Below are 24,763 nucleotides of genomic sequence, written 5' to 3' on the forward strand. Positions count from 1 at the left end.
CTTCAAAATACCCAGAAGGGCAGTTCTCATGCTCTCTGGCCCCTCGCTATTTAAGGGCTGTGCCATCCCACCTCAACCCCTTCACATTAAAGGGTAAGTGTAGAGCATTACTGTGCTGTTTCATACTCCTAGTAATCTATTAGTCTTAGTAAAAAGTCACTGCTACTTCTTTAACAACATACTTTATAAGAAACATAGTTACAGAGCCTCTTAACTCAGGACAATGTCAGTCTATGCTAAAACTAGCTACCTCCAACACCCTGTAGAGACTATTAATTCTCTTAAAGCCAAAGTAAAACCCCATTTTTCTTTAGGAAAAAATTGTGTGTGTGTGTGTGTGTGTGTGTGTGTGTGTGTATGTGAATATATATATATATATATATATATATATATATATAACAATTGTTAACAGCTTATAGCTTTCTATAAGTCTTTTAACAGGTCTCCTTTGAAGCAATGGCCATCTAACTTCTATATTAGATGTATTATTAAAGTTATGGTAACTTCTTAGGGGAATGATGTCATTTCATTTTCTTTAGCAGAGTCTGGTCTTGCCATTGTCTCCAATTTTGTCCATACACTTCATCACTACTAGTCATGATATTATACGATTGAAATGATACCTCTTTTGTTACAGGGGCTGAGCCCAATTTTTATCATTATAGGTACATACTCTGTCAGTTTCAAATAAGGTTGTCAGTGTGATCCTTTCTCATAATAATTCTTTTGATACAAACTTGACTGATATCTAAACGTTATCCTTTCTTAAAATCATAAGTAAACTATTTCTAAGCTTTCTGTTAAATAACAACTATGAAGGTGATACACTTTATCGTAATACAGGCAGTCCCTGACTTACGCGGCTCCGACTTACGGCACCCAGATTGAAGCGGCACCACAGGCTCCCGGACTGAAGCCGCAGCCGCGGCGGGGTCCCTCGCCTCTGAGGCTTTGCCAGAGCAAAGCCTCAGAGGCTCTGCTCCCCGTGTCCCTGGTCTGCTGGGGGGTGGGGGAGCAACTAGTGTGCTCCCCCCCCCCCCAGCAGACCAGGCTTTTGTTTTGGACTCTGGGGCAGAGCAGCTGGGGCGCTGCCGATTGGTCCTGCAGCGCCCACTCTGGGCACTACTGGACCAACCCGGCAGCACCCCAGCTGCTCTGCCCCAGGTCCTGATTCAGCCGCTGCTGGTCAGTTTCAGCAGCGGCTGAATCAGGACGCCTTGGGCAGAGCAGATGGGGTGCTGCTAGGTTGGTCCAGTAGCACCCAGGAGCGGCGCTACTGGAGCAACCCAGCAGCACCCCAGCTGCTCTGCCCCAGGCGTCCCCAAGTCAGCTTCTGCTGAAACTGACCAGCGCTGACTACAGGAAGCCCCAGGCAGAGTTGCTCTGCCCCGGGCTTCCTGGAATCAGCTGCTGATCAGTTTCAGCAGCAGCTGACTTGGGGACGCCTGGGGTTCTTAAGTTGATTCTGTATGTAAGTCAGAACTGGCGGTCAGTTTCAGCAGTGTCTGAATCTGGACGCCAGTTCCGACTTACATACTGATTCAACTTAAGAACAAACCTACAGTCCCTATCTTGTACGTAACCCGGGGACTGCCTGTAGTGATGATCTATGTGTTAATAATGGCAAATGTAAATCAGCATTTTTCCTTCACCTTTTGTTCATTTTTTTAACTATTTTAATACCATTTTGAAATTATATGCTATGGCAATTTTTTTAACTCTTGATTATGTAACTAAGATCCATTATCAGTCATTATGATATTGGGAATGCCATGCCCTGAAAAAATTGACTGAATTTTATTAATGATTGTTTGGCACACATCTTTTTTAATATATATACTTCAAGAAAATGCAAAAAATAACAAATTATAACATATGCATGTCCCTTATATTGAAATAAATCCAAAATAAAAGTTAATTTCATAAAAATAACACTGTACAATAATTTAAATAGAACATGTTCATTTTGCTTTTATTTTTTTAAACAAACAAAAACCAAACCTTAATTGATTTAAGGACCCAAGCAATCTGATAGAATATAAAGTTGACAATCCAGTCTCTACCGATTATTTTTACAGTGCATAGCCCTTAAATTTGTTGATTTTTTTCCCAAACCCAAAAATTTCTGTAATGATTTATTATCTGGTGTGTAAGTAATATTATCAATTGCTGAATTATGGATCAATCTGTAATGCCTTACTGATCACTTTTTCTCCTAATTTTTGTACTCTAAATTCACATGCCTATTTGTTAAATTTCAACAAATTTGAAATTTGCTGCTTCTTTTATGGTAGTTAATGCTTTAGTTCAGTGGTTTTCAAAGTCGGGTCACAGGCCCACCCTGGTAAGGTGCTGCCGTGCCTGCGACGCATTGTTTACCTAAGTGTCCATAGCCCCACAGCCTCGCAGCTCCCATTATCTGAAAATAGTGAACTGAAAGGCTCCTACTTCCACCAAACCCACTGGTGACTTAGGGTACCTCTAGACAGTGTGGTTTTTTCAGGATACTGGAGGTTTCCCAGAAAAACTCCACCACGTCCAGGGTATGCATTTGCTCTTATGCTTTTTTTTGAAGAAGAGCAAATGCGCTCTTTTTGGGAGCACTGTATACCTCGTTCTATGAGGAATAAGGGCTCCTCCAAAAGAAGAGGCTTTTCCACCACTTGGCCCCATCTAGACGGGGCCAAATGGCTGAAAAGCGTCTTCCAGAAAAGCAATAGGAAAAAGCTATGCAAATTGTGGAGTGCAATTTGCATAGCTTTTTTCGAAAAAAAAAAAAAAAGACTATAGTGTAGACCTAGTCTCAGCTGTCATGTGGTTTCCTGCCCAGGGATTCCTCTTGGATGGCGCCGGCCCCACTGCCACCCAGATTTCGAGCTGGAGCTGGAGATTCCTCTCTGTTGCCACAAGGGCTCCCCAGCCTGGGACTACCCAAGACTGGACTCCCCACCAATCTCAGGATCAGTCTCCGCCAGCCTAGCTGGGGCTCCCCAGCACCCGCGGGACTCCCAGATGGATCGTGCTCCTCACATCCGGGACAATCTTGTCCAGAAACATCCATGATGCTTCCATCTGGACCACCAATGTTGCTGGACCTGAGAGTCCTGGATTTGGGAGGTTCAACCTGTAGTTTCTGTATGTTACCATTCTTGATGTCTGATTTATATCCATTTATTTTTTTGCATAGAGACACATTGGTTTGGCCAATGAACATGGCAGAGGAGCATTGCTGGCACACAAGGATGTAAATCACATTAGTAGATGGGCAGGTGAACAAGTCCCTGATGGTATGACTGATGTGGTCAAGTCCTGTGATGGTGTCATTAGGGTAGATATGAAGAGAGAGTTGGTAATGGAGTTTGTTCCTGGGATTGGTTCCTTAATTAGTTCTTCTGTTGTGTGGTGTGCAATTGGTGGTGAATTTTTGTTCTGGGTTGGGGAGTAGTCCAAATAATACCCCTTTAAAAAACTAACATCCAAAAGGTGCGTTAAATACACATACTAATTCACTTTCTTTCTCCGGTAGTATTTGCCAAAATTCATTCAAAGTATCTAAAGAAAAAGTGTATTTTGCTCCTGACATGTGTCCAAATATTTTTTCTCTGGTAGGTATTTTAAAATGTTCCCTTTTAATCTTCCCTTTTAACATATTTATTTAAGTCCTTTTGATCTAAAAATAAATGTAAGGATCCATCTTTCTTTTCTACTATTACTAATTAATTGACCCACTTAGTTGGCTCTTCCACTCTTTTAATTATCTCTAAATGAACTAGCTTTTCCCTTTGCTTTTGTACCTCACTTCTTAAGGGGAACAATATTTTTATAGTTGCATATACAATTGGTTTCTTTGTTTAATTTAGCACCATTTTATACATTGTATCCCATTTACCAAAGCCAGTTAAATAATTCTATGAATTTACATTCTATTTTCAGTGCTTCAGATCCTAAATAGTTTGAATTCTACCAATTAGATTTACAGCTAAACATTTTTTTCTAAACATAAAATAGAAATCCCTTAACTGCTATACATCTTATATTTTCTAAATTATCTTCACTATGATCTGTACTTCAAATGCCCATAACAATATTTTTTTCAATGCTATACATTTGTAAAATAATATGCATTTACTCCAGGTTTTACTTTTAGACATTTTATTATTTCTTCTGAAATTACATTATATTATGCACTTGTATCTATTGCATATGAAAGAAGCATTATATTAGTAGCTACTGTAAGGGTATGTCTACACTATCACCCTAGTTCGAACTAGGGTGGTTAATGTAGTCAATCGAAGTTGCAAATGAAGCCCGAGATTTTAAATCTCCGGTAGTTCGGACTCCGTGCCCACGCTACACGTGGCACGGAGTAGGTAGTTCGAATTAGGTTTTTGAACTACCTACTCCGTGCCGCGTGTAGCTGCTGGCACGGAGTCCGAACTACCGGGGATTTAAAAATGGTGGCGCCCGGCAAGATGCAAATGAAGCCCGGGATATTTAAATCCCGGGCTTCATCTGCAAATTCGACTGACTACATTAACCACCGTAGTTCGAACTAGGGTGGTAGTGTAGACATACCCTAACTGTCCAATTCTCCTTGTAGTTTACAGAATATAGAAGAAAAAACATTTTCTTTATTGGTGATGTCAGCTGTATATTTCTTATTTGGCATATCATGGAATGAGGAATCTAGGGAAGTGGTGGAATCTCCCATCCCTAGAGGTTTTTAAGTCCCGGCTTGACAAAGACCTGGCTAGGATGATTTAGTTGGGGTTGGTCCTGCTTTGGGCAGGGGGTTGGATTCGATGACCTCCTGAGGTCTCTTCCAGCCCTAGGATTCTGATTCTATTATCTTCTCTGAGACTTTGGAAATTTTGAATTAAATGTATATTTCTAAGTTTCTCCAGGCTTCTCTGTTTACAAACATTAGAGAAATTATTTTGCTTTTTGAAGATGTTAGAAGTTGGACTATATATTGAATTTTGTCCAGGTCAGTGCCTCCTTACACACCTAGAACATTCTTTCATATTGTCTCTTGTTTTAACTTTAATATTTTCACTCTGTTTTCTTCCATACACTTGTGGGTTTTATTATTTTTTATTAAGTCAATATTCATACCAGTTTGTTTTCTTTCTGCAATGTGAAACTACTGTTGATTAAATCCAGCACTTCGGTAAATTTTTACTGCTTTTTTTCAGATGTAAGTCTGGTTTGTCTAACAGATACTTGCTTATACTGTACTGCTAAATTTTATTCTCATTATAATTGTATCTTTTATTATTGACTCAGATTCTGGAAGTGGCATATTTGACTTTCTATCTTTGAGAGCTGTTAAAATATTTAAAAAAATCCCTTTGTCCCCTTGATATCTTGAGTGAAACTGAAATCTTTCAAATTCCTCAATTTTTTAAGACAAACTAATATTCAGGTCATTCTCTAATAGTATGTCTGCATGGATTATATAGTGAAATTGCTTTAGTACATGCACCATTTGAAAAAATGTGTAAAAGACAACCTGTTTCTGTAACTGGTGTTCTTAATGCTGTATTGCTCATTTCCATTCAATATAGGTGTGTGCTCGGCACTTGCACCGTGCTGGAAGATTTTACCTCAGCAGTACCTGTAAAAGACTGGGTTTATCCCCATCTGGAGTGGCATACACATGCTGCACTATATAGGGTAACCCTCGGTCCCCTCCCTTCTCAGTTTCTTCTTGACAACATTCTGACAGAGGGGAAAGAGGTTAGGAGTTGAATGGACATGAGCAACACATTTTGAAAAACAACAGTTATGGAAAGAGGTAAATGTCTTTTATTCTTTGAGAGCTTGCTCATATCTATTCAACATAGATGACTGCAAACAGTATCTATGGAGATAGGTAGGAGTTTCGGGGACACAAACTGCAACACTGCTGTACCAAATGCTGCATTGATCCCATGATGTTGCATGATGGCATAATGGGATGTGAATGTATGCACTGAAGATCACATTGCTGCATGGAAAATGTCTTTAATCGAGACATTGGTTAGGAAGGCTGCCAAAGAGGCTTGGACCCTCGTAGAATGGGTCCTCACCAATGGGGCGGCTGAGCAGCTCCTAATTTGTAACACATGTGTTTGCAGAAGGTGATCTCTTCTGAAAAGATACTAGAAGATCCTTCATCTAAATAGGCTAATACACAAAGAGCTGTGTGGATTTATGGAAGGTTTTTGTTCTCTCTAGGCAGAAAGCGACTGCCCACCTGACATCCAAGGCATGGAGACGTCCCTCCTCATTGGTCTTATGAGGCTTAGCATAGAAAACAAGAAGGAAGATATCCTGATCCATGTGGAATCCTGACACTATCTTGGGCAGGAAGACTGGGTGTAGTCTACATTGTACTTTATCCTTGAAGAAATAGTGTGGGGGGGGGCTCCAATGCCAATATATGGAGCTCCAACACCCTTCAGGCCAATGTAATTGCCACAAGTAAAGCCACATTTAATTAAAGAAGTGAAAGGGGATAGGAGATAAGTGGCTCAAATGGAGGAGCGGTGAGCTTAGCCAGGACTAGATTAAGGTCTCACTGGGAAAGAGGATCCAGGACCTGAGGGCAGAGTCTTTCTAAGCCCTTCAAAATGATTCAAGCCTGCAAGTCCAGAATGGGCCAGAGGCCCCCTCTGGCTTTGGGGATTAAAAAATATCAGGAGTATAAAACCCCGGATCTGGAACCAGATACAGTATGTAGCTTTTCTACTGCTAGCACTCGAAGTAACTCCGCAACCTCCTGCTTTAGAAGATGCTCATGAGAAAGGTCCCTGAAGAGGGAAAGGGAGGGTGGGTAGGTGGGTGGGTGGGAAGAGGGGGGGGGGGTAGAACTAGAGCATATAGCCAATGTGATGAGGACCCAATGGTCCATGGTGATATCTCTCTAGGCTGGAAGGAAGGGACAGCAGTGGGAGGCAAATAAATGAGGAGGATCCAGTGTGGCTGCTATGTCACCCTTGGTCATACCCTCAAAAGATGTTCTTTCCAGAAGGTTTGGCCTGGCTAGGGAACATCTGGCTGGGAAGACAGATTGGGACTGACTGCCTTGCCTTCTATGGAAGGGCTTTGGATGCGCTTGAGCTGAGTCTTGGTGAGAATAGGGCCCATTTGACTGGAAAGTACAACCCCACAGTTTATAGTCTTCGAGCCTGTGTAATTTTAGATCTGTCTGCTCAGCGAATAAGGCCATACCATCAAATGGGAAGTCCTGCATTGAGTCCTGTGACTTCATAGGTAGAGCAGACAGCAGCAGCCATGCCACTCTTGACATCGAGACCATGGAAGCCATGGAGCATGCAGCCAAGTCTGCTGCATCAGAAGCCGTCTGCAAGCCTGCCCTGACCATAGAGTTTCCCTCCTCTGCAAGGGCCTTAAACTCTTTCCTAGAGTCTTCCGGGAGTGAGACCTCAAACTTGGATATTGCCTGCCACATACTGAGGTCATTTCATGCAAAAAGGGCCTGGGGGTTCACCACCCAGAGTTGGAAACTTGCTGAGGAATAAAGCTTACTCTCAAAGAAACCTAACAGCTTTGGACTCTATTCTGTGGCATGGGGGCAGGATAACGCTGGTGCTCCCTGTGGTTGACTGACTCCACCAGGGAGTTGGGTGTGGGATGAGTATATAAGTTCTCATCATCCTTGGTGGGCACGAAGAAATTTCTCTCCACCCATTTGGATGTAGGTGGATGGATGAAGGAGTTTGCCATAGAACTATGGCAATCATGGCTACTCCTTCATGCAGCAGCAAGGCTACTCTGGCTGGTAGTGCCTGGCCAAGAACCTCAAAGAGGGTGTGTCTACACTACCACCCTAGTTCGAACTAGGGTGGTAATGTAGGCAACCGAAGTTGCAAATGAAGCCCGGGATTTGAATTTCCCAGGCTTCATTTGCATAAAGCCGGGTGCCGCCACTTTTAAATGTCCGTCAGTGCGGACTCCGTGCCAAACGGCTACACGCAGCACGGACTAAGTAGTTCGGACTAGGTAGTTTCACGAGGAGTAACGGTAGTTTGAACTAGGAAACCTAGTCCAAACTACCTAGTTCGTGCCGCGTGGCTACACGCAGCACGGAGTCCGCACTAGCGGACATTTAAAAATGGCGGCGCCCGGCTTTATGCAAATGAAGCCCGGGAAATTCAAATCCCGGGCTTCATTTGCAATTCCAGTTGCCTACATTACCACCCTATTTCGAACTAAGGTGGTAGTGTAGACATACCCAGAGGCAGTGTGAGGTCTCCTGGACTTCCTCAACCTGGAAATCCAGATTGGTTGCCACCCTCTTCAGACGGTCCTGATGGGCCTTTAGGACATCAAGAGGGACCACGGGAAATGGAGCCACTATATCGTCATCGGGTGACAAGGAAGATGAGGCCTGGCCCAGCTGGTCCTCTTCCAATTAAGCTGCTGATCTCTCTAAGTGCTGAGTAACTGTCCTAGACACCTCTGGTGCCTATATACGGCCAGCAGGGGATGTCAAAAAGGTCTCCAATGCTCTGGCTACTGATCCGTTGGTCACCTGTGGCTGAACCTGGAAATTCCAGGGGGGGTCCATGGACACCACTGTACTGACCAATGTGCCTGAGGCTATGGGATGCCCTGGGAATTCATCTGCGGCACTGGTTGGAAGGGTCCCAGGTGCAATACCAAAGTCTATGCTGGAGGCCAGGAGGCAGAGTCTGATGTGGCACCTGATGAGTGGATGTTGGTTGAAGCCCACAAATGGGAGCATATGTTGTGCTCTCTCTGGTACCAAGAACCTAGTAATGATAGTGACCTTGGTGACCAAGTGAAGGGCCCGGACTGGTAGCACATGGAGCTATGGTGATCCCTTGGACCGGCTCATGGCCTGCAGTGACCAGTGCTGAGAGGATGATCACAGGTGCCAGGATGTCAAGCAGGATCTGTAAGTTGTGCCACAATGCCTAGAATCGCTTGGTGACAATAAGTATGAGCAGTGAGGAGAGCTGTGCTGTGGAATTATCCCTGGAATAGCGAGACTTGTATGAGGAGCAACTTTCCCTACGGTGCCATTGTTGCCAGGGGCACGTGCCTCCATTGCACTCTGACTACAGTGATGCTTGAGGCCTAGCATCTAGGCCCAGTCTATCTCTCACTGATCGACTGGGGCTACAACGAATTCTCTGATTATCTAAGGTGGAGAGCAGGAACGTCAAGCGCTCAGCGACTGGGGGGCAAAATGGTGGCTTTTCTCTATGCCAGAGCTCAACTGATGCTGGAGGAGATGGAACTGGTATGGTCAAGATGTCCTATGGTGCCTGAAAGACCGCCATCATGAAAGGGACTTGAACGCTGGAACAGGTAGTGGGGATTGGGCAGGGCTGCTCCTGTCAGCCTGCACCAGAGTCTTCTCCTGTGGACGGTCTCCCACATGATCCCCTTTCTTGGCCTTGTTCTTGCAAGGAGCAGGGAATCACCCTGGCCTGACTTCTTCATCCTCTTAAGCAGAGCCATGGACGATAACTGGTGCCACACTGATGGTGACAGGAAAGCGCACTACACTGAAGCACTGGTGCTCGGTCCCGAGTCCAAGTGCTGGTCCTGGGAAGTGAGGGCTGACTCCATGAGCAGAGCTTTTAAGCATATACCCCATCCTTTATTGTCCTGGGGTGAAAAGACTTACAAATGTGACACTTACCTGAGATATGGGTTTCTCCCAGACAACAGAGGCAGCCAGCATGCGGGTCACTGACTGGCATAGGCCTGAGGCACATAGCACAGGCTTTAAAGCATGACCCATCCCCAAGCTAAGTCCCCACAGGAGACTAACAAATTGCTTGTTTAACAATTTACAGTCATCTGGAGGAAAACTATTTACAACTGAATGAAGAGATTAACTAACACTACAGCTAAGCTGGAGCACACTGTTCCAAGCACGGTCACTGATGGCAAGAAAGAACTGAGAAGAGAGAGGTCTTGGGAGGGGGGGCTCTATATAGTACAGCATGTGTACACCAATCCCTATGTGTACTGCTGAGGGAAAAATCTTCTGGTACCAGTGCATGTGGCGAGCACACATACCTATATTGAACGGGCACGAGCAAGCATTCAAAGTACTTTTGTTCATTTTCCTTATGAATAGTTCCTGATTCCCTCACAAAATAAATCAAATGCTTTTCTGCAGTATTTCTCAATATTTTCAGAAATGTGAGAACTCTTAATTGAGACATCTGATTTCATTCAAACTTGTTTTTCAATTCAGAGGAGCTTTTTACCTCAAGGTTTTTTGTACTGTTTTATTAACATCTTTTAGTTCTTTTTATCCTTTTCTTCACTCCTCATACTATCTGTGGTTTTATATTCAATAAAATCTACTAATCTTAATAATAATTCATTACTAATAATTTAACAACACTTTTTATTAGATACATAGTTAATATAAATTCAGAACATCTTAAGTCAGGTCAATCTGTCAGTTTAACTTAAAAGCAGCTGTCTTATCCTACTGTCAGCTCTAACACCCCGAAGACTATATTTATTCTCTTAAAGCCATAGTAAAACAACTGTTATCCTGTTCCTATCAATAAAATCAGATGCTTCTGTTCTCCTCTCCCTAACTCTCTCATTGTAATAGTCACTAATGAGAGAGCATGGCAAGCAAGATGTCAATCCACACTGAAGGACAAACTGTCCAAGACCCTGGATCTCATGAAGATGAAAATGTATTCAACCTTGTCCTTGCAAATGTGCACTGCAAATCAACAGGCACTGTTACGGAAATATAATTTTGTGAATTGGAAGTCTATAAGTCAAATTCAGACAATTTATCTGAATCATCCAAGGAAGCATTTTTGGCACCTACTGCAGAAGGTCACCTGCAAGCCAAGATGCCTTTTCAATCAGCACTGGAAATAGCAGATGCATTTTCCAGAGTTATGGCTTTAGTGGTCACAATAAGAAGGTCCTCATGATTGCAGAACTCTGACATAGCTCTGGTGGTTCAGCAGAGCACAGAAAACTACTTTTTGATGGTTGATATTTGTTCTCTGACAAAATAGATAACTCTGTGTTTGTTAGGGATTTGTATCCTAGCCACAAAAAGGTATCATTTTGTAAGTCGGCCACAGTAGAAACAGTACATCCTGAGAGATGTTTCTTGCAGACATCATAGCGATCAAGGCAGCAGGAATACCCTGAGAAGGGGCATAAATCATATCTTAGCAGGCCTTTAGAGTCCATCTTTATCTTGCTAGACAATCCTTGCCCATCTTCAGGCAAACAGCCATTTTGACAGTCAAATCAAGAACAGCATTTCAGCTATAAAGTTCCCACTGTTCACATGCAAGCTTTCTCAATTCCACAGTGCTTAAGATGCTATAACATCAGACAAAAGGGCCCTCATCATTGTTATGCAATCCATGTTCTATCTTTTTTCCACACAGCATCCATTTCAGAGACCCTTCTCATGAGATACTGGTCTTACAGAAGATACCAAATCTGCAGCTTTGGAGGTATGGAGGAAGCACCCCAAGGAGAAGGATTGTACTTACAATTCTTACTGATTCCCAATTCCAAGGGAGGAATGAAAACTCTTCTCAATCTCCAAAGGCTCAACAGGCACAGCAAGTACAAGAAATACAACATGGTTATCCTAGCTACTCTCCTCACTGCTTTGAATCATAATGACTCGTTTGATGACCTTAATCATCAAGATATCTATTTGCCTGTGGCAGTTTTCCTGAGCCACAGGAAGCTCCTTAGACTTTTAGTTGCAGGGCAGTATTATTGATACAGCATTCCTTTGGCATCTCCTCAAGCGTTCAGGATTTTACCAAATACATGAAGTAGTTGCACATCTCAGGAAGAGAGTAATGTGGGCCTTTCCCTACCTGGAAGATTGATTAGTAAGGGGAAAGTCCAGAGATCCACTCCTCAACCATTTCTGGTTCACACTGTATCTCTTCAATCATCTTGGTCTGATCATAAACAAAGAAAAACCAACTTTAATACCAATAAAAAAATCAAGTTTATTAGGGTCCTACTAGATTCTAAGAGTTCAAGAGCATTTCTGCTAATAAGTGATTTCAGACAATTTTTCATTTGTCGGTTCTTCCAGTCTCACCTGTCTATTAAACATGTATATGCCTGAAGATTCCAGGTCATATTGTCATCAATATTCCCTGTAAGCTGTGTGATTGTGTGGCCACTCACAAGAGATTCAAATGCTGCCCAACTTATTAGCAAAGCATCAACAGCTAAGGTTCTATTTCTACTGGAAGTGCACATTGAAACATGCCTCAGTGCACCTAAAATGTACTCTGCACATAGATGGAAAAAGTCCACACATGGATGGAAAAAATTAGTGAGAACACTGATTTTCACATATACTTATGTAGTCTGGCATGCAATGTTTTTTCATCTTCTTCAGGCCTGGGTCCTGTTGATATATTGATCAAATTGCCAGTTGCTAGATAACCTATTGTGGGTAAACTTGCCCAGCCTCAGTACCTGGATTGGTAGACGGATTGAATCAATGTCTACAGCAGTGTTCCCTTCACACCTTTTCCACTAATTATAAAAAGAGTGACTGGTGCCTCCATATGAGGTTGGGGAAGGTACTTCGTGAGTTTGAAAGTTCAGGGACTGGACAGATCTGAAAGCTTCTTTTCACATCAACTTCTAGAGTATTAAGAAATGTGTGCTGGATCTTTTGGTCACATATCAGAGACATAGCAATTTTCATACTTACTGACCCCAGTAGCACAGTGTATTATGTAAACACACAGGAAGAAGTCCACCTCAACCAGCTTTGTCAAGAAACAATAAAGTTTTGGTAATTTTACATTGGGGCAATATCATTCCCCCAGTTGCACCTCTTTCAAGGATGAGGAATTGCTTAGCTGATCACTCAGCAGGGTTTTGTTCCCTAAGAAACACGAATGATCACAGAAGGACTTTGTTCAGATACATCTTCAGAGAATGGGGCATCTTGACTACCATCCAGTTTATAACAACAAAAAAGTACCATCAGTTTTGTTCCTATGAAGGCTCAGTCCAGGTTACTTGAGGTATGTAATAATGCTTGTCAGTATACTTTGCTGTAGAAAACAAGGAAGCATGGTATGCCACAAAATCTTTGCTAGTTCTAACAATGCTGCAGTTAAAAGGAGAGGTACTCTCCCTGGGAGAGGGAGAGGGGGTAAAGACTGAAGAATGTCCACCAACACATGTTTATTTTCCATTTATCTCTGGAGTTCCTGATGTGATTTAAAATCCTTGTTCACTAGAGATGAAGAATTTGCTATTACAGTGTCATCTGGTGATGGAGGAGATGAGGGAAGTGGAGCCATTGGATCTCCTGCAGCAGCTTGGCTTCCTCTGCATAAGTTGGCTGGGAAATCTTGCCCTGGAGTGGGCTGATTTAATATTTTTTCAGGAGTGGGCTGAAGATTGCGACTTTTTCAGACCAAGGAACATCTTACAGATTCCAAAAAGTCCACTGAGGATAGGATATGGGATTAGTGGCCAGTAAGCTTAGGGCAAGAGCTTCTGTTCCTACTGTGGGAACAGTGCCAATATCAGTACCATTTGTGATCCATAGGAGATCCTGAAAATCTTTGAGAATGTTTTTTTGAAGATGAGTGAGTGGTTTCCCACGTCTCTGACCTGGACCTTGACAAATTCCACAAATCAATTGAAGACAAAGGAACCACCTCTCATGGACTGAGCGAAGATCTAGTCACAGCTGAAGCCCAATATGACAGTTGCATCTGTACTAAAACAGATAGAGAAGTCAACATCTGGAGGAATGGCTGGAGCACTTGGTACCAAAACAGAAGATAGAACCAAAGTCAGAATTGGTACTGATTCCATAGATGTGGTCTGCACTGCAGTCATTTTTTGTAGTGAAGATTATAACTGTGCTGTCAGCCCTCTGGGTACTGAAAAGGAGGTCATCCTTGACTGTGCACTCTGCGTGGTGCTGAAGATTATGTCAATAAATGAGACATGTAGGCAATCAATCCAAGCATTCCATCCTGAGGACTATACAGAAGAAGCCTGGCAGTAGAATGGTCCTGAAGAAGTCTGATAGCATGTGGTAAACCAATGGCATTAAGAGTCCATGCTGATGGGCAAAATGGGTACAATGTCCAAAGTATGCTGTCTTGCAACTGGAGAGCAGGTAGCTTCATCCTGTGTCCCGAGAAAATCATAGTGCTGGTCTGCATTCCTCCCAGCAGAAAAGAAGAATCTCCCTGATCTCTTTAGTGGCTGCAGTTAGTTTTGTGAGACTTTCTCCTCAAAGAGCCCAAGAAAGGAGAATGATCTCTCTTTTTCCTGGGGAAGGCATCAAAGTCTAGCCAAGGTTCTGAAGCTGGTTCTGAAGCTGTCTGAAGGGCTGAAAAATTAGCGGTTGCCAGTGTTGTAGCAGATCTCATAGCCTGCTCCATAAGTGTCTGACTGAGGCACAAGTATTTCATCACCTGCATTCTCTTAAATGGTTTGAAGATAGAGAACTTTCTTTAATGTGCCTTTCTCCCAAACACAACAAGCATCACTTGTGGAGATCACTACTGGGAACAGTCCCCAACATGACAGAGAAGTTTTAAGTCTGGAGAAGGCTTCCCATCATGACAACTATCCCCAACTAAGTATTAGAAACCAAAGGTACTGCTAAACGAAGGTACAACTAAATTAACTATTTTCAACAAAATCCCAGAAGACTGAGATAAAAATGTGTGATGTAAATGCTGCACAGAAAGTTCCAACTCTAGCCATTGTACTGAGGGGTGGTTGGGGCAGCAATGGCCTTAAATAGTAAGGGTAAGGACTAAGGGCCACAAAGCACATGCATAACTGGGTGAAATACATATCTGTATTTGGAGAAGAAGCCATTGTTTATACATATGAAGTAATGATACAGTAACTTAGGAAACAAAATTCAATACAATACTCTCTGGTGGAAAAAAAAAGATCCTGACCTAATATGATTGCAGCTTATTTCAAACTCTTTAATGGAGAAAAACATGATAGGCATAACCCTACTCCAACTGAAGACATGAAAAGGCTGGCTACTGCTCAGATTTATAATCCCTATTTTTTCTGCACAATGAAATAATGTTGTGAGAATGTTGTGGCAAGGTGAGAAGGAGAAAATAAATATCAACCTATGAAACCCATGAGAAACAGTAGGAATGAGTACAACAAAATCAAGATAATCTTGACACTGATCTCTAGCTTGAGATGAGGTGTTAAAAATGTATAAAAAACGCCAATACCAGAAACAAACAGGTAATCCTGGAAGCCCGTTCTACAGTCACAGAAATGTATGTATATCCTCAACTATACACTGTTAGTATACTATATGGCTTTGCTACATTGGCATCCCTTTCCGGAAAAGGGATGCTAAGGAGACACTTCGGAATTGCAAATCTGCGGGGGATTTAAATATCCCCCGTGGCATTTGCATTTACATGGCTGCTGCTTTTTTCCGGCTCGGGGTTTTTGCCGGAGAAAAGCGCCAGTGTAGATGCGATTTTCCGGAAAATAAGCTCTTTTCCGGAAGATCCCTTGAAAGTAGGAATAAGGGATCTTCCGGAAAAGGGCTTATTTTCCGGAAAATCGCGTCTACACTGGCGCTTTTCTCCGGCAAAAACCCCGAGCCGGAAAAAAGCAGCAGCCATGTAAATGCAAATGCCGCGGGGGATATTTAAATCCCCCGCGGATTTGCAATTCCGAAGTGCCTCATTAGCATCCCTTTTCCGGAAAGGGATGCCAATGTAGACACAGCCTATGGGTGTCTAAATGCATATTAGATGTGTGATAGTGATTGCTATATTTCAGGGAGGTGTGGCAGATGAGTCACTGCACTGTACTTCCTATGCATTTGCCACAGTTAGGTACAGTCATATGACTGTAGAGGCCATAACTACTACTCTGTACAATCAAGTATTTTCTAGATGGATCTGAAGACATGATGCTTTGAAACTTGCTTTATTTTTCTTTAGATTTTTATTGTACTGGTACTTTATCTTCTTGTACCAGTATTTCCATAAAAAGGGCATCCTACATCCCTATGCACTGTATCAGCTATGTATCCCCTTTTTATTGGTCTTAGCTAGTGGGAGAAGCTGAAAAGAGCATCCTCTGCCTTTGTGCATCCTTACCAAAGGCCAGTCACAATTGCATACCCTGTGCTCAGGGGAGAGTGGAGCCTGCTCCACAGAGGTACACGTCACTCCCACGGGAGAAAGAAGGAAAGCTCCACAGTCCAGAACACATCCATTTTTAAAAAATAGCTATGATTTTTTGGGTTATTTTAAACCATATGGCTCAGTTGTCAATTGTTCGCTGGGAGTATCTGCAATTTGGACTATGATGATTACTTCAAACGTGTCACATGAAAGTCACACAGTTTCACTTCACTTCCCTAATAACTGGATCATGTACAAGAGAATTAAAAATTCACTTTCCATAGACATCTCTACTAATAAAACTCAATCAAACAAATGCTTACTGAAAACAAAACAGAAGGGGCACAAATATTGTTAGAGTATATTCATTAAAAACTCTAATTGAAAATTTGCAGAATTTATCCAGCACTAAACTAAGCATATATACAGAATGGTATATATTACATAATACAAACAAATATAATCTATACTATTATAAAAGAGAGGTGTCTGTCACACCATCTGTCACAAAGAACATTTGAGAAGATTTGAGAAGACTTGAGAAGTTTCTAGGGGGAGGCAGACCACCAGCCCCACCTATAGCCCTGCCCTCTCTGCTGAGGCCCCATCCCCACCATGGGGAAGGGAGGAGGAGCAGTGTGCTGAGCACATGCGCCCCCTCACCATGGGGAGAAGTGTGCACACGTGCCCCAACATTCCCAGAGCAGCAGGATGGGAGTTGGCTGTATGGCCCGAGTTGATCCAAGCCTCCCCACACCTGGGAACAGTGGGGAGCGAGGAGGCTACATGTATGTCTACTGTCACAACGGGACAGGTAATGCTAGTAAGAATAAGTTAGATCCCCCACCCCACCTCCACAGCCCTATCTCCTATTTCCAATTAAAATGTCTATATAGAAGTCAAAATCTGTAAATACTCCTTGAATCAATGGTTCACTTAGTAAAACCATCAGTTTTTAAAGGGTCAAAGATTTGGGAAAATTTAATAAAATCAGAATGAAGCCAATCTACCTTTTAACAAGAACTTTTCTGTAGTTCTTCATTTGAGGAGGTCGTAATAGTTAACAATTATTTTAACAGTTTTTCATATTCCTAAGCCCTATTATTTATTAATAAATTCTCTCTCTTCTGTCTCATCTTCTGTTACACCTAGAACCCTGCCCTCTCTTCTGTTATACTTCAATTTTTCATTCAGTTTTGCTGTTAAATCTCTCTCTCATTTTTCCTATTTCAAAATAAATCCTGAATTACCTCTCTCATTGTGAACAGCACTATTAAACTTAGAAATCATTCACAAGACACTAGCTAATCATTGCTATGCTGAAAGTTTACATTTTATAATAATGAAAGTACAAATTTATATTTAGGAAGCATCTGCCTTCAAACTAGATACTAAAAATCAACCGGAATATACTATCTTAAATACTTGAGCAAAACTCAGTAAAAGATACAGTAGGCAAACATTGTAGTCAGCTCAACAGTGATTACCAACTCATGCTCCAAATTCACTATAAAATGAAAATCAATATTTCCACAAGTTCCTGCAACATAAAAGATAACCTTCATTGATTTTTCTAGACTTAGGCCTCTCTGATAAAATCTAATATAAATTTTCAACCACAAGGATTTGGATCAGAGCAGGGGTGATAAGTCCTGCACATCTCTTAAGAGGTGGAGAATTTTTTTTAAAGTGCACGTTCATACTATTTATAATTTGCCCTGTGCAAGTGAAAGCCTTTTCCACCAGTGCTATCAGGAATCTCTTCTAATTTTTATTACTGTGAGGCTAAAGCCTGTTCCAGATAATTTGGAAATTTCAGGGGAATTGTGATAGGGCTGATGGTGCAGCCCTGGCTGACTTGAGAAAAGAGCTAACCCGTAATAGCCTCCATGGCCGTGCTGATTAAATGTTGCCATAGATGAAAGGCCTGCCATCGCCGCAATAAATTAACCAATCACACAAATCCCAAGTCAGTGCTAATCCTTCCTTGATACTCTGATCCTCTGATCAGCTCAAGGAGGTAAAGAAACTGGCTTGTGACGCTTGGTGCTCTAACCCCTGGATTTCATGTACACAACAAGCTAATGATATCTTGCTGACCAGTTCAATGAGATGAACTTCTTTCACAACCCCCAGGGAACACTGTAGCCTCTTTTATAAGAAAAAAAAATGCCTGACAAGACCATGGCAGGTTTTGTGTTTTACTATGAAATGATGGGAAAACTAATCAACATTTTTTAACCATAATGATCACCAGACTAGGGCTAGAATATAAAAACAATTTGTATTTTACAAGTGTAGGTGATGGGCTAGGGAAGAATTGAGACATTAAACAAAGGCTAATTATTCAGGTAACGGTGACTGAACTCTAGAGCATTATCTTGGGGGAGGTGAGAACCTATACATAGAAAAGAAAGTTTATTATATTCTTAAAGTTTGGAGAAAATATATGTATGTAAAGAGAGAATGAGGCTCAGTCTCTTGCACACACATATGCACTCTATTGTACTGCCATAGTGTGATTATAATCAGATTTAGACATAGACTCATTTAATCAATTAACAGAAGGTCTGAACACATGCAGCGTTTTCTCATTAATTATGTGAATGCTGCCTTTCCAATACATTTAGTGAAATTGAGTCTGTGCAATCTGCATTAGTGTACTTCATAATTGGGGAAACTCTTTTTTGTGCAGTAATTGGTTGCTAAAAGTAAGAAACCTCTGGGGTTTGCCTCTAGGGTTTCCACACACAAAGAGTTTTGAAAGTACTTCATTATCTCTCCCGGTCAGTTCTGTGAAATTAAAACTGTTTCCTCCTTTTCTTTACAGAAATAGTTTAAATCAAAAGTTACTTGAAAATATAGCTAGTATGTAAATAGACACAGGAAAGTTGCTTAGGCCTGTGCTTACTTTAATCATGGGAATAGTGCAATTGAAGTTAAGGATACCTGTGTGAGTAAAATGGAACTGCTCATTAGTGAATTATTTGGGGATGAGGGGATCAGTGGAGGTAAGTGGCTTGAATAACTTTCCAGGAATTAATTTATTATTTTTTTCTAAGTTACCCACTAAATCTGAAACATATTGAAGTAAATTGGTAATGTTTGTACATTTCGGGACATTATTCCCATTGGGAAACTATTCAGTTAGACTGCCAGAATGCAGTTATAAGAGCAATAGTTAATAGTGAAGTAAACAATGTATGTCTGTTTATTTATTTGGTTTACTGAATTTTTACCCAATCTTGCCATTCCTTTCCCTTTAGTTTACATGGTTCACAATTACTCAGCTTAGGAGCAAGTCTCAGAGGAATTAATTAGTAAGAACACTATAAGAACATAGTTTACTCTCTGCAAGGCATTATGGGACAATATTTCTAAGTAACATAGCAAAAAACTATGTTTTCCAAGTACAGCAGCTGTTAAAGCAGTGCATAAAGGTACTTAAAGATTTTATTCAATAGAGCCACAGGGGTTGGAAGAAATTAAATGGGGCTCTTCTGTCAAATGTAATCCTTTTGATTTTACTTCTGATGTCTCATATCTGCTAACATATATCTGTTCTAATATTGCACTTATCCAAGTTAACAACACTGCAAACTTACTATTTAAGTTTTACTAGCTATCAGAACAACACATAAGATCATTCTTTATGGTAAATTATTAACATAATTCACTTTAAAATATTATTATACAGACATCCAGACTTCCCAGCCTACAGTAAAGTTTACACTAAGATATATAATTTAGACTTTTGATCGAGAATTAAGTAAAAATGGATTACTCCTGTAATTATCTACAATTTAAATCTACCATCCTCCTCTTCCTAATGGAAGGAAGGAAGGAAGGAAGGAAGGAAGGAAGGAAGGAAGGAAAGAAAAACTAAACATATTTATTAAGACTGGACCCCAAATTCTCTGAAACTTATCTTCTTCTTTGTTTTATAATCTGAAGGGATTTACTGATAGGAGATTACTTTTATTTAAGTAATGATCCATCTTTTTGAGGGTGGTCTCTCAAGACTTCCAAGGCCAAATTAATCCCTGATGTAAACTGATACATTCAATACCAGCGATAAATGTGGTCCTCTCTGTTTTAATACCAATAGTTGGTCTATCAAAACACAAAGCAGGATAGTTCATATGAGCCATAATAGCAAATATTGTGACATCAAGGTCTGTATTTGGGAATTCACAAGTAGTACTGAGCAATATGCATGGACTACGGACTGCCCATACAAAGCTCTGTGCCACACATGGAAACCATGCTCGGAAAATTTGACTTACTGTTGCTCATACGGACTCCATTTTCTGCTTTGTTAGCAGATGGATTAGATTACAATTTCTTTAAAGATCTTTCTAAAATAGCATTCAGAAGAGATATTTTTAGTGCTATGATAATCTTTTCTCACTGCACCATAAAACCTATAGTACAGCAGGCACATAATCCACTGCAATCAAATCACTAAAAAGGTAGTAGGAAAAAGAGCCTACTCAATTTTATTAGAAAGAAGGTTGCTAGGATGCTGGGGTCAAGGGATTGATTCTTTTTACAATTCTGCTGAAAAAAACTTCAGCTTCTCTCTTAAAAATACGTTCATACAGGATGACGAGTCAAATCCTGCACTCTTTGTTCAGGCTGAGCTCAGTGGCAATTTTGCCTGAATGAATGCAGGAGATAAGTGATATTTGTAGGAAAACCATCTTCATTTATATTACAATACATACTATCCCTGGTTTGATAACTGGTAACTTCAGGATACATAGTGATTAAATTGTCATTTGAAATATGTTAATGTGCAAAATAAATGTCTGTTCCTTGTACCATGCCAAAAAGGTCAGCGGAGTTCAGGTAAAGTGTCAGAGATGTTTTAAATGCAGTATCAGATTATTATTTTAAGGTCAGAAATTTACTCAGAGTGACTTTTTTCAGCAGGTCAATTAGGTAATTTTGTTAGATACCCAAACATGATATGAACCATCAACAGAGAGTTACTATACTAAAATTAAATAACAAGAATGGGAGCTAAAATATACAGTATATGAGCTGGGCTATTTAAAAAGGAATAATTTACACATTTCTTTTTGTGGATTGTCATAGTCTTGTTACTGAATATGAATATCAATCAGATCTTAAAGTTTTTACTACAATGACCTTGGAACCTCTGGAGAATAGTCAGTGAAATAGGAGAGAGATTTTAATACCTGGAAGCACAGCTGCATTATGGTAAGGTCAATTTAGGAGCATTACTGAGATTCTAGGCCATAATGACTCCATATGGAGCTGGATAGTAGCTAAGGTAATAAACTTTAGCAGTGTGATTTCTTTGCTCAGTGCACCAAAGCTTAATCTGGCAGTTACTGATCTTTTCTTCAATTAAGTACTTTTTTTTGTTTTGTTTGTGTTTTTAAAGTGCTACTACAGTCTCTCTCTCTCTCTCTCTCTCTTCTTCTTCCCAGGTTTACAAATACAAACAAAAGGGCAACCAAACTCAGAATGAGAAACTCCTTAAGGTTTACTAGGGTGTGTACACTGCAGGAAGGGAAAATTATTCAGTCCTCGACCCCTACACAAAGATATTTCCATTTGTCTTAGAAACTAATATGAAAGGAAAATTGGTCTTAGTTTCCATAGTAATAAGAAGACACTAAATGCATTTGAGGAGAAAGACATAAGAAATTGGGGACAGCTGCGGACAGCAGATTTGGGATACTGGTATCATGTATGTAACAAATCTTTATTAATAAGTACATTAAATCCCATATTTTTTCATTTATAACTGCCGCATAATTTCCTGTTAACACTTCATGTAAATTCCAGATAAGGTAATAATTTTTTTTCAGAATTCTATTTCTGTTTCATTATATGTTCTATACTCTGCCCCACAGGTCAGTTGCATGATTGAAGTTTTATGCCTCATTAAAATTCCACTAGTTAAAACATGGAGACGGAATTTTGGTAATTCCTTTTTCCACAACTATAATTAACCATTCCACTGGATTCTTGTATGACTGCTATCCAGGTTTAAAAATTACATATGGTGAGATGGTCAAGAGGTCTAAATGTCCTAAACATAAGGCTCTTATCTTTCTTTGCTCAAGTCGCTAAAAAATCCTGCATCACCACCTCTCAGTACAGTATTTCTAGCTAGCAGCTGCTATGAGAAACCTAAATAACAAAAATATGCAAACTTGCACACTAATTCCCTTTGGAGATAGATCTTGGCTGCAGCCCTGTCATAAATCAGAGAATTTCGATATGAAATGAGGCAAGCAGCTCTAATCATTTCTGCATTTCAAATTGGATCACTGGCTCAATCACTGGGCTTTTTTAAACTGCTTGCCTAAGAGCAAATGTGAGGCGGGAGATAATTCTGAAGAAATCTCTTCTTTTGTGGCCGTAGAACTCTTTTAACTGTTTCAAGACTGAAGGCCACATTTCAGTGATAATAACATATATCTGCTCTGAGAGATATGGATCCTTAAAGACATCTTTCCTTCTCTTTCAACTCATAGAATTCCATCAATATCTGCATATATTTTATATATATTAATATATGTGTGTCTGCATATGGGTGTTTGTGTGCATAAAAGAGAGAGGGAGAGAAAAGCAGAGAGAAACATCTGACATGTAGCCTTCACATGTTTCTCCTTAGAATTTTCTCTTCTTACTTTACTCAGTGTGTGGATTTCAATTGCTGCACATACTAGATAGTTAACTTTTTCCTAACAGTTTGGAAATGTATTTAGGGATAAAAATAAAATTATAGAAAAATTGCAAAAGGAGTTGAATTTAAGCAAGGGCTTGTCAGTTTCAGGAATAGTCAGTCAGTCTTTCCTTCCCTAATGCTTTCTTGGACAAAAATCAAACAAATAAAATCAAGGTAAACAAATATCTTCAATAAGCAAATATGACATCCAAAGATCTCCTCCTTTATGCATCACAGCTTGAAATTTCCCTTCATTGTGCCACTGATTTTCTATTTTCACATCTTATCTAAAACTCTGTAAACTATACATCAGGGGATAAAATTATCCTGAAAGTCAATTACTGTGTAAACAGTATCCTCTTGACCTCCCCCCCTTTTTTTGTTCTGAGTATCTTTTTTTTCACCCCAATGATACTATAGGCTTGTTGCAGTTTCAGTGTCTTCATCACAGTGCTTTGAAATTGAATTTAACTCTATTATCAGCAGGCTTTTGTAATCTTGTATAAGCCTAATAGTGATCAGATAGAATTTTACAGCTAAGCTCACTGCATTTTGAGGACTAATTTAAAATGTTTATCCATTTTTTTTGTTTTATATAGTTAAAAATTCTCCTTATCAATTTATTTTTATCTCTTATTTTCACCTTTTAATGCCTGATACTGTTATTTCTCTTCTGGGAACTGGTATCCCAGAAATTATGTATTCTCTGGGATACATAATTTGCTGTTTCCTTGTTCTTTATTTCAAAATTCAGCAAGCTTTTTATTTAACACTGATACAGATGTTTGATTATTTAATGTAACTACATAATTTAACTATTAGAGCAACAAAGCAATTAACTGTTACTGCTTTTTTACCTACGGTTTTTAACAATTACATTGCCATTTAGCATCATTTAAAAACTGTGCAATGCCATCAGGGCTTAGGACTTGGGTTTACTTGATGTCATATCATAGTATATAAAAAATGCACTTTATCATCTGTCAGGGCCATACTTCCAGTACTTTCTTTTGTGGTCTCAATTTACTCACCCAGGCCTCTGTCCTAGAGGTTCTGAAAGCATATAAGTGACATGTGAAGCCATCTCCTCATAGGATTGTCAGAGGATGATACTGAGGAGAACAAGTCCCCAGCATTTGCATCCTCGCTTCTAATAGCTACACATTCCCAAAAATCACTCAAGTGAAATGTAAAGAGAGTGAAGCTTTTTCAGTGTCAGAGAGAGGTGGTGTGATTCCATATAGTTTCATCTTCTATCCCTCTAACCATGTTTTGATTATTTTAATAGGTTTTCTAATCTTTTCAACTATTCTATGGTAAAATTTGAAAGGATGTAGCCCAAAGCATTTGACTATGTATTAAATGTTAATCATGTGAGTATTTGACTTCAGAGACTAAACACATGCTTAATGTTCAGCACATGCTTAAAGGTGTAGCTGGATCAGCTACTAAAGCAGTACGCATAAAAACAAGTTTCTTTACACCATAAAATGGAGCAACATTTTGCTTTCACTAAAATTCTGTGCCAAACAACACATTCTGTGTTACGGAATCAGTCCTCATGGGTTTTTGTCCAAGAAGGATTTAAATCTCATGAATGCAGAATTCACATTGTTCTCAAACTGAGGCCATTTTGTAGTGAATACAGGAGCAAGTACCCTGCTTCAACAGCTTACAAGCAGGGAAAACTCATCAAACTAATTGCAAGCTCATCTCTGTTTCTTTCTGTATCTCAGGACATTCAGTCAAAATTCTCAAGATTGAGAGCTAAATTCATAAACTGAAGCTATTTTAGGAATATAGGAGTTGTTACCTCTTTAACTCATACCCACTTCTAATAAATAGTTATAATAATCTTGCATTATCCCACTAACCCCTC

At 40.2% G+C, this 24,763-nt stretch overlaps 1 protein-coding gene across 6 annotated transcripts in view; it reads right to left on the reverse strand.

Moving 5' to 3' along the window:
* ZFPM2 (zinc finger protein, FOG family member 2) overlaps positions 1-24,763 on the reverse strand; it is a 569,933-nt gene that overhangs the window by 197,221 nt on the left and 347,949 nt on the right. Inside the window, exon 2 of one of the 6 annotated variants that reach the window (XM_075920232.1) lies at positions 11,871-11,957. The exons of the other annotated variants lie outside the window; for them this stretch is intronic. The gene's annotated coding sequence lies outside the window, so the exon portion shown is untranslated. The remainder of the gene's footprint in view (positions 1-11,870; positions 11,958-24,763) is intronic. 6 annotated transcript variants of the gene reach the window in all.

Source organism: Pelodiscus sinensis, chromosome 2 (genome assembly GCF_049634645.1).
Source record: "Pelodiscus sinensis isolate JC-2024 chromosome 2, ASM4963464v1, whole genome shotgun sequence".
NCBI classification, from domain to species: Eukaryota; Metazoa; Chordata; order Testudines; family Trionychidae; genus Pelodiscus; species Pelodiscus sinensis.